We start from the raw sequence: 19,122 nt of genomic DNA on the forward strand, positions 1-19,122 counted from the left end.
TGGAGAGTGATTTATTTAAAGGTTTTTATGGCCGTTGGTGGGCGCTTTGTTGGAGAGTGATTTATTTAAAGGTTTTTATGGCCGTTGTTGGACGCTTTGTTGGAGAGTGATTTATTTAAAGGTTTTTATGGCCGTTGGTGGGCACTTTGTTGGAGAGTGATTTATTTAAAGGTTTTTATGGCCGTTGTTGGGCGCTTTGTTGGAGAGTGATTTATTTAAAGGTTTTTATGGCCGTTGTTGGACGCTTTGTTGGAGAGTGATTTATTTAAAGGTTTTTATGGCCGTTGTTGGACGCTTTGTTGGAGAGTGATTTATTTAAAGGTTTTTATGGCCGTTGTTGGACGCTTTGTTGGAGAGTGATTTATTTAAAGGTTTTTATGGCCGTTGTTGGACGCTTTGTTGGAGAGTGATTTATTTAAAGGTTTTTATGGCCGTTGTTGGACGCTTTGTTGGAGAGTGATTTATTTAAAGGTTTTTATGGCCGTTGTTGGACGCTTTGTTGGAGAGTGATTTATTTAAAGGTTTTTATGGCCGTTGTTGGACGCTTTATTAGAAAGTGATATACTAAAACAGCTTTTCGTGCAGTTATTAAGCTCTTGGGTAAGGTGTCTTTATTATATTATTATATCGTCTCAGACCTGTATTCCTTTGTCAAAGTGACGTTATGCCCTTGTTCTGGTATAAGACATTGACACTCAGGACCGATACATATACGAATGTGCACCTAGAGTAGGGTGGGTACATCAATGCACTCATAGTCATTATGTGTGTGCCGAGACTCGAGTTAAGGGACCACTTCTTAACATTAGCATACGATAAAACCAGGGAAAATTTTAAGACAAATAAAACATTTGCGTTTTAGAGACATTTTTGGCTAACAAGAAATCATTAAGTGTTAATTTAATCAAACAAACATTGCGTATAAGATTTCATTCTATTATTTGAAAAGGGTTTTTTTTCATTTTATTTATTTCTGACCGTTCAGACGTTATTCAAACTATTTACAGTATGGGTAAACATAACACATACAGAAGAAGCCAGCCGGAAGCACCCAATAAAAAAAAAAACATTAATTGATACTTTTTAGTTAAATCACATAACTGATTTTTTTTTTGACATGGATTTTACCAGTTACTTCTGTTGGGTTAAAAAAAAACCCAACAATATATATATATGGAACAATATCCACTAAAGCTGTACAAAACGCTGTACAATGGGATCCTAGCCAACAGCAACACTCAAAACTTGTAACATGGCGTCTACAAGTCAATACTAAAATCCCCTTCCCCCTCCCCCCATAAATTATGATAAAAGAATGATGTATTTTGTTCTTTTGTTTCTTTCTCTAGTCCCCCCGCCCACCCCCACCCCCTCACGAACTAGAAAAATGCTTTACGAGAAATAAAACATTGTGGGGTTTCCGTGGTTTTTACCATAATTATTGGTAATTGCGTTCATTTTATAAAATGATATATTCAAAATGCTGTCAGGGCCACATAATTGTAGGGAACAACTATTATAGTGTCTGCATTTCATTGGTATTCATGATTCAATGCAACGATTATATCAATAATTCCGCAAAGAAATAATAACACCTTCTAAACGGCTGTAATATCTTGTTATTTATCCTTAGGGGTCAAGTTCAATGACTTGATGTCTTCTGATCAAACACACTTTCCATTTTAGTTAGAAAACTTTTACCTTACAATCTATAGAGATACGTATTAGAGTAGACTCCATCTTGTCAAACTTTCTCAAATTCTAGATTTTTATTTAAGAAATCTCAGGGTTAAGACTTTTTGACAAGTTGGGGTCATCTTAGTGTATAATTGATATGGATTTAATTTAAAGTTTCTGACAAAAATGAGAAAAATAACTTTTGTCGGAGTATGGCAAAATACTTTGCAACAAACTGTGTCCTATTAAAAGGTATCAAACAATAGTTAAGTGATGTTAAATGCCGTTTTAATGTTCGTAACACAGAAACAGCTTAATAAGACTAAATTCTTATTTAATCCTCTGGAATGTACAGGGTACAACCAATGATCCAGTGGACCACCTGTTATAACTGGTATAGACTGCAGATGTTCTTTGTATATTTGATGTAACATTTGAGGATCGTTTCTCTGACGAAGAACAAACTGCGAGAACATTATCGGCTATGTCGAATTTTGGGCCAACGGGTTTCAGAAATAGTAATTTTAGATCGCAAAGTCTATTTGATCTTTCGCATTTGACAGGTTTTGCATAAAACTAAAAGTGGGTAACGTTACCTCTCAGTGCCAGGAGGCACGTAAGGTTTGACCAACCAGAGACTTTGCGGTTTGCTGTTCTCCTAGACTGGGAAGTATACGTCGTGACGTGATACATTCCTTTCTTCCGGTTCAAAATCTTTTCACACCAAACCTCCGGACAATGAATATATTACATAGTGAATCATAACTATTTTAGTAGCAGTTTGTATAGGCTTATTCTTATGATTCTTCTTCTTTTAGCTTATCCCGCATTTTGCAGGGTTGCCATAATAAACGCCACATCTCCATGCATCTCGGTTCAGAGCATCAAATTCCTCCAGGCCCAGTTCATATCGTCCTTTACCTCATCAAACCATCTAGTTTTTGGGCGTCCTTTTTCCCTCTTTCCCGCCAATTGTAAGTACAATACTTTTCTTCCCACGTACTCACTCTCTCTCGCTCTCTCTCTCTCTCTCTCTCTCTCTCCCTCTCTCTCTCTCTCTCTCTCTCTCTGTCTCTCTCTCTCTCTCTCTCGTCTCTTTACATGTCCGAGCCATTTCAATCTATCTTCTCTCATCTTCATTGATATATTCTTCACTTCAGTCAACCTTCGAATTCGTTCATTTCTCACTTTATCTTTTCTTGTCCAGCCAAGTGACCATCTCAACATCCTCATTTCCGCCACCGCAACTTTTTTTTATCTTGAGTGACGTCAACTCCATTCTATCCATATATTATTTTCCCCTTAAGCTTTGCGGAAATTCGTTTGTCACACTCCAGTTAGCTTCCTTATTCTTATTGTAAGAGAGTTAGCTTATAGCAAGTGGGTTTAATGAGTTCACAGTGCTTGTATATCAGTTAAACTTGGTCATTATATTGAGTAGTCTAGGACAGTTTTACGTTCCAAAGTTAAAGGATTGGTCATTATATTGAGTACTAGAAAATTACTTTCTTTGATCGGTGTTACTTGGTTATTGGGGATAATAGCATCAAATTATAGTTGGAATTTATTATTTGGGCGTACAGATTATTTGGGCGTACTGAACTAACGTTTACCAAAAGTAATATTATATCATAAAAGGCGGGGTTTAACACCAATATGTAGGAATTGACGTTTCAGGTTTGATTATGATTTGGTCTTACTCTTAGGGGTTGGATTATAGACTGACAGGGAACTGTCAAAACTGCTAGGGGGCGTGGAAACAATGGAACTATGGGTAAAATTTTGATAGGGATAAAAGAGGATGTTTCGAGGAAAACGGTAGGATTCAACTTGACCATGAGCTGCACACTTTAAACCTTTTGTGCTCACCATCATTTATTTGCTTTTACGGACTTAGAAATATTCCACGAACATTGAAAATGGTTACTTAGGCAAAATTGACTTTACATGTGGACTGATTTTACGGATTTGGAATTTATAAAACTGATTGAATTATGACCATGCTATTTGATTTGGATTTGGAATTTATCATGATTTGGATTTTGAATTTATCACAAAACAATAAAACTGTAAGAAATGAAACTTGGAATCTGGACTTTTATTTGAATGTCTTGATGTTGTGCATTCAATTATCATCACCGACCCCTGAACTCTTTCGTCATTATTAACATCTACAACACGACGCAAAGGATAATACTACCATCTATCAAAAACACCACTATGCGATCACAAGCCATTACATATGTGTGCAACTACCCCACATTATGTATCTTATTTGGTGTCGTGACTCAGGATTCTTATATATCTTTTTTTGGAGCCATGGTACCAGGATGTAAAGATGTTATTATTCCGAACCATGGATACACAAGAAATGTGTATTGTTGCGGTGTTAATATCTATTGAAGTTTTTGTGAGACTCGAATTTTGAAGTGAAAATTGTGAACAGATAGGAAAATATTTTTATTTGGAAAAGAAAATGAATATCAATATTGAAGGTGAAGTAGTATAATTTTTTGTAATGAAATGTTGAAAAAAATTATTGAAATTATAGATGATTCCTAAAATTCCGATAAAAGACGGTATTTTAAAAAAAAAATTAAACGAAATAATATTGAAATTAAGAACCATAGATGGAACAAGAAAATATATTAAAAACTAAAAGCAATATATTATAGAACAGCAAAATAATAATAATAAATAATAATAATAATAATAATAATAATAATAATAATAATAATAATAATAATAATAATAATAATAATAATAATAATAATATCATATTGATGCTATATGTATTTTAAATATTTAAAAAGAGGAGAGGGAGAGATGAAGAAAAATTGCAGAATTTAAATGAATATTTTAGTGCGTTTTATTTTTCAAAATAAATGAAAATGCGTTTACTTATAATCGGGCGTTTCGGAACAAATCTTCGAATATTAATTTGTACCGTTAATGGCAATGTTTTGTTAATATCAGTAACAAAGATGTGTCGATTTTTATTTCAATTTTTGTATGTTACTGTTGGAATTACATGACAGTTGGTCCATTATTTAATGTTGTTACGTTTTATTTTCTGTCAAAATGACTCAAGAAGACGATGGCAATAAAAACACGTAAATTATAAGTTTTGATAATTGAAAAATGTCTTATGGTATTTATTGTTATATTACAACATCATTGATTATATTTTTCTCCCGTCAATAGGGATGAATTGGTAGGTTGATATTGACTCTTTGAGATTCATGGGTTCATGACAAAGAGCAAAGTTTTATATCTGTTTGTATTCTTGGTAATAAATGTGTGGTTAACGCAGCCAAGTAATCGACAACAGAGCTTATTTTATATTTGTAATGAGACATGGCGTTATAATAGATTACATAAGACATTTGGATTTTATCACTGGAAATTAAGTTGAAATGATTTATGCGGAATATGAGTCAATCGTTGTTTTGTTTAGTTTTGTTTTGAAACGCGTTTCATCGTGATTTTTAAAAGGAGACATATTCTCATAGTAACGGAATAACGGACTTTTGGTTTAAAGTCGGAGAACAAATAAAATGACGGAGTATTAATTATTATGAAAGACTGATGTCTTTTAATTGGAGTTAAAATGTTATTACGGAAGAATAACAAAATATTGAAAATGCATTATCATGTCAAGTGAGCTGATAACATTTGTGACACAAGTGGTTAACTTGTTAAGAATCAGCGAATTATAAGTAACCCATATGGTAAAATGCTGTAAATGCATATTGGGTAAATAAGCGCAGTGATGTAAGACGCGGTAATTAAAGTGCACACGATTTAAATTACGAGACGCAGGAATGAGGCGTTCGGGAATATTTTATTTTGCGTGTGATTAAAGCGCATGGTTTAACATTATGGAATAACACAGAAGGCGGATAATTTTTATAAATACGAGGCGCTTGGTTAAAGCGCACACATTTATCAATGCTATATTAAGAGGCGCGAGATTACATCGCAATGAGTTATATGAATATTATTATAAGCCGAGGGCAAAGGCGCGAGACATTGAAATTTTTATTGACCAGAGTGAATATCGTATCGTTTCTGCGAATATTTTGATTATCATATTTTTCTCCTATCAATTTGCTGTTGTAATTGTAATCAATATGTACTGCGTGGTTTGAATTTAACATTTATATCATAAAATTTGTAACTGAGTTGAAGAAGAAGTTATGTTCAATTGTCAAATCTTAAGTGTGTAATCATTCAGCAATAAATTGAAATGGTAGGAAGTGCTACGATAACACTAATAATAATGATAAAATAAACAAAATCATATTTCATTAAATTAGGGATTTTCTAAGGGGAATAATTCAAAGGCAGAAGTAGTGTTTGCACTAAAACATGATACAGTCATCACGAAAGAGGACACTTGCAACCATCAGTCATAACGGGAACGCTGATGACAACGACAGAGGCAACTCAAACACAACCACAACATAGGTCGGAAAATGTCCTAATCCCTTTGGTCTATCCACGAATACATTAAAATGGAGTAACAATCTCGATTACGCCATTGATACGTCCAGAATCAACACAATCTACAGACTACAAATACACAGCAACCTCAATTACATCGTACCTTTCAACTTATACAAACTTGACAGAATTCATAAAATAATATCTGTATCAACACAGATTTCTTCCATGAACCTTTTTATATTTACATTCTTTATTGAACAATTGGATTGCTTGTATTTACTTCTACGACAACAATACCCAACGATGTACGATGTTAATAATTACATAAACGTTCAAGATACGATTGTTTTTACAAAAACGATGTCCAATTGTGAACAATACTACTTCCTTCATATGCAGTGGTGAGCGTATTCAAATTTAAACTTATGTCAATATACAAGTGTGCAGCACCCATATCTACAATTTATAAACATTGAATATTATAATAACGCCTGTCTTAGTATCATTGTAAAAGATAAAGGCTATATATGTATATAAGACAATGCAGGAAAAAGTATCGCAAAACGCCACATGAGCGATTTCCTTGGATTCATTATCGTATGATATTCAACAACCTGCGTTCAAATAACGAAAATATTGTTGACCTTATTCGACCCTACTACATACACTACTAGACTACGTTATTGTTATATCCTCTACCTGGTGTGTGGACTCACATCACCCACCGGAACTCTGCAAGATTACATCATCTACCTGGTGTGTGGACTCACATCACCCACCGGTACTCTACAGATTACATCATCTGCCTGGTGTGTACTCACATGCCACCTCATAAAAACTCGATCAACAAACACAGACAATTACAACACACGACCTCTGTCGACTACTACACACGAACTCTTTGTCAACACATGGCTGAGTTCACAACTTTCTTTTGACTTGCTGGATAAGTCAAACTTCATTTAAATTCAAGATCTCGCACACAGTTAATCTTGAATTTTTACAATTTCATCTACAATGAGACTCAACGTATACACAAGACAACCACAAATATCAACGAGGAGAATCGACCCAGATGCCGGAGATGAATGGATTACAGCGACGTCACAAGACCAAGAAACAACCCAACAGGTTAAGCATACGTTTGCTACCTGTAGAGTCTTTTTTCGTCCCAAATTCAAAAGACTCGAACAAATACAACACACTAATTACAAAATTTGGTCACTTTAGTAACAGCCCACAATCACATACTGTGTTAGATTTTACTTATTTAGTTATTTACACTGTACTAAATATGAATAAGTCGGACAGACTAATGTCTGATTATTTATTAAACACTAAATATTTGAATGTGAAGACATTATGGTGATAATTCGAAGACATTTACAGAGGAAAAAGTTTTTAATTAATTAACAATAATTAAATTGAATTTATGACACTTGGGCTATTCAGTGACCACAACACACACAACAATGCAACACGTAGACTAGATACAATCACCTCAACTCTTATAGTTGATATATTTTTTTCATTACATGAAAACTCATTCTAAATGGAGACAATGACTTAATTAACAATTACTGACAATTTTTACAGGATGACCATTCTCAAAACGAACGGATTACTGAGAAATGTGACCTCTGATGGATGACCACAAAGAACAATTTGATATCAATGAAGTTGTAAACTACACCCTGATGACTTAAAAAGCTTAAAAAATTGAAACATCAACAATGAACAATGAATGATAATAACTTCAACTTGAATTTTAAAATGATGATAATGCTATTATTATGATTTATTTTTAAATATTTTTTTATTACTAATTGAAATGTAATCCTTCGTATATGGATCTAGATGTCTATAATACATTATTTGTACCACATATTATAAGTAGGAATTAATGTAATAATGTTGTTTAAATGGAATCATACAATATAAGGGAATATACAAGGTACTGGTTTTGATATGTCAGTAAATGAGTAGACATACATGGAAGCTGAGATTATCACCCATGTCGTAAAGAGTTGAATTTGAGATTGAATAAGACAACGTGAGTATATCACAAATGGAATTTGAACCATCCTTTTTCACGCAATAATATTTATGTGTGATGGGATATGACGAGAATTAAACACTTTTATTGCTATGAAGATGGAATTTAAGTGAAAAGATTTTTTTTTCTTTGAACTTTTAATTACTTGATATCTTACTGTCAATGTTGTAATGCCTTAAAAAGTATAATCGATAAATATATAAATGTTTAATCAACTTTCGTGTTGGTAAATTTAAATTTTAATCACTTTTAAATGATAGATACCTTACTGTTGATGTTGTAATTTGAAAGAAAAAAAAATCTATAATCGATATATATATCTATTTAGATGTTGTAATCAAATTTGATGTTTGTGAATTTATCAATGTTGTAATACTATAAAACCTATAATTGATATATATGAATGTTGTAATCAACTTTGGTGTTTTTGAATTTAAAGTTTAAAGTTTTTAAATATTTAACTGGTATAAGTATTATCATTTTAACATTTATTTATTACATTTTAGTTGGACATTACATATATATATTTAATCTCTCAATGTAATTTTTTTGAATTGAAATTGTTTTAAAGTCAATTTAAATTCTAAGAAAGGGGCGTATGTAAGAGAGTTAGCTTATAGCAAGTGGGTTTAATGAGTTCACAGTGCTTGTATATCAGTTAAACTTGGTCATTATATTGAGTAGTCTAGGACAGTTTTACGTTCCAAAGTTAAAGGATTGGTCATTATATTGAGTACTAGAAAATTACTTTCTTTGATCGGTGTTACTTGGTTATTGGGGAAAATAGCATCAAATTATAGTTGGAATTTATTATTTGGGCGTACAGATTATTTGGGCGTACTGAACTAACGTTTACCAAAAGTAATATTATATCATAAAAAGCGGGGTTTAACACCAATATGTAGGAATTGACGTTTCAGGTTTGATTATGATTTGGTCTTACTCTTAGGGGTTGGATTATAGACTGACAGGGAACTGTCAAAACTGCTAGGGGGCGTGGAAACAATGGAACTATGGGTAAAATTTTGATAGGGATAAAAGAGGATGTTTCGAGGAAAACGGTAGGATTCAACTTGACCATGAGCTGCACACTTTAAACCTTTTGTGCTCACCATCATTTATTTGCTTTTACGGACTTAGAAATATTCCACGAACATTGAAAATGGTTACTTAGGCAAAATTGACTTTACATGTGGACTGATTTTACGGATTTGGAATTTATAAAACTGATTGAATTATGACCATGCTATTTGATTTGGATTTGGAATTTATCATGATTTGGATTTTGAATTTATCACAAACAAATAAAACTGTAAGAAATGAAACTTGGAATCTGGACTTTTATTTGAATGTCTTGATGTTGTGCATTCAATTATCATCACCGACCCCTGAACTCTTTCGTCATTATTAACATCTACAACACGACGCAAAGGATAATACTACCATCTATCAAAAACACCACTATGCGATCACAAGCCATTACATATGTGTGCAACTACCCCACATTATGTATCTTATTTGGTGTCGTGACTCAGGATTCTTATATATCTTTTTTTGGAGCCATGGTACTAGGATGTAAAGATGTTATTATTCCGAACCATGGATACACAAGAAATGTGTATTGTTGCGGTGTTAATATCTATTGAAGTTTTTGTGAGACTCGAATTTTGAAGTGAAAATTGTGAACAGATAGGAAAATATTTTTATTTGGAAAAGAAAATGAATATCAATATTGAAGGTGAAGTAGTATAATTTTTTGTAATGAAATGTTGAAAAAAATTATTGAAATTATAGATGATTCCTAAAATTCCGATAAAAGACGGTATTTTAAAAAAAAATTAAACGAAATAATATTGAAATTAAGAACCATAGATGGAACAAGAAAATATATTAAAAACTAAAAGCAATATATTATAGAACGGCAAAATAATAATAATAATAATAATAATAATAATAATAATAATAATAATAATAATAATAATAATAATAATAATAATAATAATAATAATAATAATATCATATTGATGCTATATGTATTTTAAATATTTAAAAAGAGGAGAGGGAGAGATGAAGAAAAATTGCAGAATTTAAATGAATATTTTAGTGCGTTTTATTTTTCAAAATAAATGAAAATGCGTTTACTTATAATCGGGCGTTTCGGAACAAATCTTCGAATATTAATTTGTACCGTTAATGGCAATGTTTTGTTAATATCAGTAACAAAGATGTGTCGATTTTTATTTCAATTTTTGTATGTTACTGTTGGAATTACATGACAGTTGGTCCATTATTTAATGTTGTTGCGTTTTATTTTCTGTCAAAATGACTCAAGAAGACGATGGCAATAAAAACACGTAAATTATAAGTTTTGATAATTGAAAAATGTCTTATGGTATTTATTGTTATATTACAACATCATTGATTATATTTTTCTCCCGTCAATAGGGATGAATTGGTAGGTTGATATTGACTCTTTGAGATTCATGGGTTCATGACAAAGAGCAAAGTTTTATATCTGTTTGTATTCTTGGTAATAAATGTGTGGTTAACGCAGCCAAGTAATCGACAACAGAGCTTATTTTATATTTGTAATGAGACATGGCGTTATAATAGATTACATAAGACATTTGGATTTTATCACTGGAAATTAAGTTGAAATGATTTATGCGGAATATGAGTCAATCGTTGTTTTGTTTAGTTTTGTTTTGAAACGCGTTTCATCGTGATTTTTAAAAGGAGACATATTCTCATAATAACGGAATAACGGACTTTTGGTTTAAAGTCGGAGAACAAATAAAATGACGGAGTATTAATTATTATGAAAGACTGATGTCTTTTAATTGGAGTTAAAATGTTATTACGGAAGAATAACAAAATATTGAAAATGCATTATCATGTCAAGTGAGCTGATAACATTTGTGACACAAGTGGTTAACTTGTTAAGAATCAGCGAATTATAAGTAACCCATATGGTAAAATGCTGTAAATGCATATTGGGTAAATAAGCGCAGTGATGTAAGACGCGGTAATTAAAGTGCACACGATTTAAATTACGAGACGCAGGAATGAGGCGTTCGGGAATATTTTATTTTGCGTGTGATTAAAGCGCATGGTTTAACATTATGGAATAACACAGAAGGCGGATAATTTTTATAAATACGAGGCGCTTGGTTAAAGCGCACACATTTATCAATGCTATATTAAGAGGCGCGAGATTACATCGCAATGAGTTATATGAATATTATTATAAGCCGAGGGCAAAGGCGCGAGACATTGAAATTTTTATTGACCAGACTGAATATCGTATCGTTTCTGCGAATATTTTGATTATCATATTTTTCTCCTATCAATTTGCTGTTGTAATTGTAATCAATATGTACTGCGTGGTTTGAATTTAACATTTATATCATAAAATTTGTAACTGAGTTGAAGAAGAAGTTATGTTCAATTGTCAAATCTTAAGTGTGTAATCATTCAGCAATAAATTGAAATGGTAGGAAGTGCTACGATAACACTAATAATAATGATAAAATAAACAAAATCATATTTCATTAAATTAGGGATTTTCTAAGGGGAATAATTCGAGTTAATCAAAGGCAGAAGTAGTGTTTGCACTAAAACATGATACAGTCATCACGAAAGAGGACACTTGCAACCATCAGTCATAACGGGAACGTTGATGACAACGACAGAGGCAACTCAAACACAACCACAACATAGGTCGGAAAATGTCCTAATCCCTTTGGTCTATCCACGAATACATTAAAATGGAGTAACAATCTCGATTACGCCATTGATACGTCCAGAATCAACACAATCTACAGACTACAAATACACAGCAACCTCAATTACATCGTACCTTTCAACTTATACAAACTTGACAGAATTCATAAAATAATATCTGTATCAACACAGATTTCTTCCATGAACCTTTTTATATTTACATTCTTTATTGAACAATTGGATTGCTTGTATTTACTTCTACGACAACAATACCCAACGATGTACGATGTCAATAATTACATAAACGTTCAAGATACGATTGTTTTTTACAAAAACGATGTCCAATTGTGAACAATACTACTTCCTTCATATGCAGTGGTGAGCGTATTCAAACTTTTTGGTAGGTCAAAGAGAAAGTTGTATGTAAATATGAAGTCATAATTCGTCTATTATAATCGTACGTTACAATTTTTGGCAAGAGAATGTCTAGAGTTTACAAGCTCCTTTATGATTGTTTTGATAGAGAACTATTTCTAAGACATTTCTCTATTGAATATAATGATATGAGTTAGGGAGCTTTCACATATTATGTCAACACTTTGGGGGGGAGGGGGGGTCTGCCAAATGTTGACAAGTGTTGACATGGGGGAGGGGGGGGGGGGGTTCATACCCAAGATTATGTCATCAAAAATTTGGTTATGCAAATAGAATAAAAACACACCCAAGAAAAACACTGTAAACGTTGAAGCGGATTAGTAACATATATGTTATTATTCGGATAGGACATCAGTCTTCACAAATTACTTTTTACCAGATCAGGTGATCCACCTACACCTATTCACTGCTGGGTGGACAGGGGGCCCCCGAAAAAAAAATGTGGCTGCGATGGGAATCAACTTGAGTTGTCAGGTCTTCATCCACGCTCTAACAACTGAACAACCCTAAACATGTCTACATCTTCAAAATGGACTTTTTTTTTGTTTACATCGTGTAATGCTGGCTACCAGTATTGAACAGAGACAAAGAGGTATATATCAAATTTCACACCTTTTGGCACTCAGTTGTTTTTACCTCTTTTCCTCTGTTCAATAGCCACCATCACATGACTTTCACGAAAAATAGTCCATTTTGATGATGCCATCATATTGGGGGGGGGGGGGGGGGGGGGGGGTCAAGTCAATGATGACAATTGATAACATGGAAGGGGGGGGGGGGGGGGGGGGGTTCTAAAAATGCCAATTTTTTGTTGACATAATATGTGAACGCTCCCTTACTTAAGTTTTAGTATTTTATTTATTTATATTTTCTTTTCGTTTTTTTTTTTTTTGTTTTTTTTTTTTTGGCTCGACAACCTTTCTTTCTTTTCTTTTTTTCTCCATTTTGAATATATTTTCTGCGGATCGAATGAGGAGAACGAATTACAATTGAAGCAATAAATATGGCCCTTATTGACATTGTTTAACCTCCTTTCTTGGGCATCGCAAATAATACAATGCATTGTTTGCATACAAATTCAATTGTTATTTATTAAAGGACCAGATGCTTTATTTCCGTAAATGGGGAAACATTTCCTTGAAGTTAATGCACCTCGTAGCAGCTGGTAATGGATCTTAACATGAAGATGTGTATTTTAAACTGACACTGACATAATGATTTCTTTGATTTTTATATAACCTACATATTTCAGAATATATTTGAATCATTGTGCATTGTTATCCCCCACCCCACCGCCTGTCAACGTGAAATTTAATTACGAATAAAAACAACGGTTAACTTTTCTCATGCTTCCAGTATTCGATTCTATCTCAGTGATAACATCATTGCGGCCCTCCTCAATCACACTGAATAGAGTGATGTAGTCCTGCGTGGGGTCTTTTGTCTTCTCATAGTGGGCAGGGAGGTACTTACTATGTCTTTTATCACCCTATATATCTGTTTCCAACTTGCTTTCTCTGGGTGGGGTTCCTGACCTCTCATAGTGGGCAGGGAGGTACTTACTATGTCTTTTATCACCCTATATATCTGTTTCCAACTTGCTTTCTCTGGGTGGGGTTCCTGACCTCTCATAGTGGGCAGGGAGGTACTTACTATGTCTTTTATCACCCTATATATCTGTTTCCAACTTGCTTTCTCTGGGTGGGGTTCCTGACCTCCCATAGTGGGCAGGGAGGTACTTACTATGTCTTTTATCACCCTATATATCTGTTTCCAACTTGCTTTCTCTGGGTGGGGTTCCTGACCTCCCATAGTGGGCAGGGAGGTACGTAATTGTCTTCTATCCTCCTATGTCTGTTTTCCAACTTGCTTTCTGGCTTTGTATTGGATTGAGATTACTTGGTTTTGTCCAGGCCATGGCCGGATACCCTGGCTGGGAGGGAAGCAGTCAAATGTATAGTGAGTTTTGGGAGATGATATTTTTTTCCTTGTAAACAATTTCTCTGTTATGCAATGTATTATGTTTTGTTTATGTATTATATATAATTTGTAAACATTTGAGTGTATTTCTCTTAGTAGGGGCCCGTATTGTGCCTGGATGAGACTTTTAGGTGATCTCAAACTAAGTACATCTATCTATCTATCTATCTATCTATCTATCTATCTATCTATCTATCTATCTATCTATCTATCTATCTATCTATCTATCTACCTATCTATCTATCTATCTATCTATCTATCTCTTCCTCGCTCTCAGTCGTTCTCTCTCTCTCTCTCTCTCTCTCTCTCTCTCTCTCTCTCTCTCACTCACTCACTCTCTCTCCCTCTCTCTCTCTTTTCTATCCTCCTATTTTCTTTTCCATTCCTTCAATTTGGGATCACTTATCTTATTCTCTTTCATTCCTTTTTCCTGTGACCCATTATGTCAAGCCTGTTCACCCCCCCCCCCCCCCCCCCCCATTTCCAACTCGCCTATGCAGATCTTCAAATCACCCTCAAACTAGCTCACGATCACCTTGTCGTAATATTGCTTAGTACTGGATATCAAGCAGAGTAACTTGAAGCAGTTATTTATAATGAAATATCCCGACTGTCCGCAAATCAGTTATGTAATATAACCATTATAGGTGGTGTTAGGTTTTAATCTAACTCGAAATTTACATTTTCATCTTTATCGAAGCCCCGGTCTCATCACTGTGAGAATTTTTATTTAATTTTTGTTTTGTTTTGTTTATTTGTTGAGAAAACGATATAAAGCCTTTTGGAGCAAATTGAGAAATGTGAATCCCAGGAAAGGCGCTAAGAAAAGTTCAAGTTAATTTGATTTAATGTAATATATCGCTCACAGTAAGTTATATGTATAACATTATATTATGTGTATATTATATTATTATAATAAAGAGGGAAATAATGGCTCCAACAAAATTCAGCCTCGCTATTAAAGGCGCAATAGATTACAGTCTCGCCACTTACTGACTTTCATAATAAGTTGACTGATAATTGCCTGGAATGCAAACGGAATATTTCGCTAAGTAGAAACACATTTCACCACTTTTAAACAGCTCACCCCCAAGGGAAAAACTTTGCCTGTAATATTATATAGCAGAAGATTGGTAATTCTACTTTAGCCAAGCTTTAATTTGTGACAAATCGCCTCAAAACGGCATTGTTTCGGGGTAAATATGGTACTAATATTAAAATTTTAACATTGGTTTATAAAATTTGAGTTCGAAGTAATTTAACTGTCTCCTTACCAGCCATTTTCAGGATTTTCCCGAAAACTCCACACACAACTAACACAAATATAGTTTTTTATCACTCAAACACAATAGCAGCAAGTTCTTGCAATAAATAATTTCTTTAGCAAAACATGCTTTACAACACACTTTTCATTTTCTTTAAATTTTATGATGTACAAGAGAAATATGAATAAGAAAAATGTTGGTTGTATCGCAACGAATGTGACGATTTTCCTATAGTTGGCAAGGAGAAGGTTAATTTCCATCATTGAAATTTCCATTGCAACAATGGGCCCATAATAGATTGGGTTATCAAACTTGCAAATAGGTGCACGTTGCGCAGAGTAAAAGATAAAGATTAATTTCTCATTTCTCATAATAATATTGTTTTCGTCTAGTTCGTCCCGACATAATCCCGGATTGATGTGATGAGTCACATTCATCTTGTTCCGCTGGGTGTTGTAGTTGTGTTTCGAGAAAAGATTTGTGTTTATGTGTGTGCGTGTGTGTGTGTGTGTGTGTGTGTGTATGTGTGTGTGTGTTTCATTATACTAGTTTGGTAAAGTTAAAGGACGCATCACACTCGTCATATTGTTCTTTGGATGTTAGATAGGTATATTATTATGTTCCTTGACTTGAAGTAAATACAGGTAGTGAAACATTGAATTTCCGTAGCCGATGGAATTTTTCTCTTTAATCCTTATATCTGACAAATCATACCAAAACAGTATTATGTCGGGGGGTAGGTAGGGTTTAGGGGTGCGAGAGGGGGTGGGGGATTTTGATGCTTTAATACTGAATTCGTTATTTCAAATAAAAAACAAAAACAAAAACAAACAAACAACCCCCCCCCCCAAAAAAAAAAAAAAAAAAAAAAAAAACAAAAAACAAAAAAAAAAAAAACAAAAAAAAAAAACAAACAAAAAACAACCAAAAACAAAAACCCAAGAAAACCAAACAAAAACAAAACAAAACAACAAAGCAAATCATAACAAAACAAATTAAGCACACTCACACAATAAAAATATAGAAATTAAAATAAGAAATAAAGATTTAAAAATAAAAATTCAAATTCTGATCATTCTAATTTTAACCAGTTTACTCTCTTACTAGAAGAACACGTATTTATAATTTGCCCCAAAAATCTTCCTTCAAATATCTATCGATTTGTTTGACCCTCATCTTGGCAAAAACTCTCAAACCTGGGACTAATGTTAATGAATTTATTGAAGGACGTGTTTTCTGGTCACATTTTTAAATACGAGTTTTCCCATCGTACGGCAGTTAACTGGTTAAACCCAATTTTCTACATCTCGCTCATTCCGACATAACACAAGATGGTGGCGATAGATCACATATTGTGTAATTTGTCCTTTCCATTTGGCTTTTTACATACCTTCTTCTAGAAGGCATGGAATAAGCTTTGAATTGGGAACAGTAAAATTGAAAAATCCGACTTAATATCGTAAGAAGCGAGGGGTGACATTTATTAGTTTCGTCTGGGTTTTGTCGGGAATTGTGTAGTGTGAGAGGGTAATAATAGACTGTTTTTTCTTGTTGTGAACAATGATGTTTTTTTCGCTGTAAAGCATATCTCTCTGGTATATTAAGTTTGTATCCACCTATTTGTATGCATTTTATAACCATGTCAAAGTAACCCTCTTGACGGGGTTATTGTCTCGGTGGGACGTTCAGCTGGTCGCAAACTACACACACGGATGGAAGTGATTGCTCCTGGATCCACTTCTATTTTCTGTTTGTGCTATCGTCTTCTTTTCTCTAGGATGCCAGTACTTTTGAACTTCGTTCTTCTTCCTCTTCATTTAGTCTTGCGCTGAGATGACCTATAGTGAAACCAAGCGCCTTAAAACTCCGAAAAGCACGTTAACTCACTCAATCCTAGAAATTTTTGTTACTTTTCAAAAAAGGAAAAACATGTATTAAAATGAGCATGTTATAGATATTTTATTCAATTACCATTAGCATGAAAAACTAAAAATATTAGCTTTGATACTACGTCTATAATGTGTCTCAGAAAATTGTAATAATTAGGCATGGAGTAAAAGTATCCCCGGTAAACTACCGATTTAGTCAGTCTTAGGGTTGGGTGAGTTAACAGGAAAGTAGACCAACGAGTTGAATAATGAAAGTCTACGTTCTCTCAAAGTATTTCCTCTCATTTTATCACGTGAAAAATAAAAGTGTAATAATATAATATGATTTTGATCTTTATATTTGATGGATTATAATGACCTAAAGTCATTTCGTATATTAGAAATAGTGCAGTTCATCTTTATAAAAACAACAAACTTGGTCACTTTTGAATTTTAAAAGAACCAAGATTTTGTTATTAAATACAACGCAACCTGAGTGTATTAAACTCGGATCTAACAAAAACTGGGATCTAACTGAGGCACTAAAGATTCCAATTTAGAACTATTACTCGTTACCAATGAAATTCCCATAGTCCACGAGAACTCGGATAAAACGAAATCCGACCGTCGAACGTTACAGTTTTGTTGTATCCAGGTTGCACTGTAAAACTGATTTGACCTGTACATTTCACGATCTCATCGTTATTTAAAACATCAGACACCGTTCGGTGCGTGCTACTCATCAATTGGCAGTTTTCTTCTTTCACCAATTCACTAAAGTTTAAAATTTTTGTGACGTCATGAGAATGATTGATTTCCTCTTCATTTACTCAATATTTTTTTCTTTATAAAATGCCACCAAAATCCGTTCATTTCCTCCTCGTCATCCTTTTGGTTTTAATGTATATCAAAGACAAAGCAATATCAAGGTGAATAAGTGAGCTGTTTTATAATACCATATTCGATTTGTTTCTCTTCAGCTGTACCAAATGGATAAACGTCCCCCCCCCCCTCTCTCTCTCTCTCTCTCTCTCTCTCTCTCTCTCTCTCTCTCTCTCTCTCTTTCTCTTCTACCTTCTTGACCCCGCCCGCCCGCCCCCCCGCCCCCCTCCCCCCGCCTTTTCACACGGGGGCCGCGCTCTTTTTCTCTCTCTATTTTTGTATTAGGACATTGTCAAAGAACAGTTCACAAGTCGGCACTACAATAATGAAAAGGATAAAAGGGAGGAAAACTTTAAGTTATTCCCTCTTTAAAAAAAACAAAAAAAACAAACCCAAACGAACAAACAATAAACATTTACAACAGAAACCACAAAAAGCCTCAGTACAAACGTGCACAAAAGGTGTTACCACTTATGTTTGATGATGCTGAAACAGCGCTGATTGTAGGTGTTGTTTGGCACTGAGTGAACCCCCGGCCCCCAAACAAACATAATTCAAACGGGAATAAGATAAAGAGGGAGAATCAAGCACTAATATTTGGCATGTACTCCAATCAAAGTATCGTACTTGGCACTACGCCAGATGTAATAATAATAATAATAATAATAATAATAATAATAATAATAATAATAATAATAATAATAATAATAATAATAATAATAATAATAATAATAATACTATTGATAATAATAATAATAATAATAATAATAATAATAATAATAATAAT

The 19,122-nt window shown here is 33.6% G+C and overlaps 1 protein-coding gene across 3 annotated transcripts in view; it reads left to right on the top strand.

The window, feature by feature from the left end:
* The window catches only part of LOC144979612 (uncharacterized), a 51,511-nt gene that overhangs the window by 4,476 nt on the left and 27,913 nt on the right, over nucleotides 1-19,122 (top strand). The window contains exon 2 of one of the 3 annotated variants that reach the window (XM_078926402.1): nucleotides 2,515-2,651. The exons of the other annotated variants lie outside the window; for them this stretch is intronic. The gene's annotated coding sequence lies outside the window, so the exon portion shown is untranslated. The remainder of the gene's footprint in view (nucleotides 1-2,514; nucleotides 2,652-19,122) is intronic. 3 annotated transcript variants of the gene reach the window in all.

The sequence above is a fragment of the Berghia stephanieae genome, chromosome 9, assembly GCF_034508935.2.
Source record: "Berghia stephanieae isolate SIO BIC M18660-M18661 chromosome 9, UCSD_Bste_1.3, whole genome shotgun sequence".
NCBI classification, from domain to species: Eukaryota; Metazoa; Mollusca; class Gastropoda; order Nudibranchia; family Aeolidiidae; genus Berghia; species Berghia stephanieae.